This window comes from Penaeus monodon, chromosome 23, assembly GCF_015228065.2.
Source record: "Penaeus monodon isolate SGIC_2016 chromosome 23, NSTDA_Pmon_1, whole genome shotgun sequence".
NCBI classification, from domain to species: Eukaryota; Metazoa; Arthropoda; class Malacostraca; order Decapoda; family Penaeidae; genus Penaeus; species Penaeus monodon.
Window position 1 is genome coordinate 38500720 of NC_051408.1, and position 572 is coordinate 38501291.

Consider the following 572-nt stretch of genomic DNA (forward strand, 5'->3'; position numbering starts at 1 on the left):
CATAACAATATATCATAATTTTACTTGCATCGTGATTGTTATTGGATTTTATCGCATTGGAAAACTGAACATTGGGGAAAAAATTTAAGGAAACCATAATCACAATTTTTTTATTAGATAAAAAGAAATTTTATCCTGCCTGGAAAAGGGATTTCCAGGACACTGGTTTTTGAGTCCAGTGTTTTTTATCCTAAAGGGAAAAAGAAAGATATGCCGTTATTATGTTAAGAACATACAAGACAAATATCCTCACATTTTCCCCTGAAACTAAAAAAGAAATGGGGTTTTATCCCTTTTATCCATTTATCCCCCCATTAATTTATCCCTCTTTAAACATTATCCGGATTATATCCCCAGTCGAGAATGCAAACTAACATACAAAAGCCAAGTTATGGAAAAGAAAAGCCAAGCAACACGTTATAAAAAAACCCCCCACGGGTTAGTTGACACGGGTCATGCACCTTGGTTGGAAAAGGTTTTAATTACCTTTGGCAACTCACTCGGGGAACATGCTAAAGGCAATAGACGTGATAAAATGATAAAAAATTTCGAAGAGGATGCAAGATCTAATA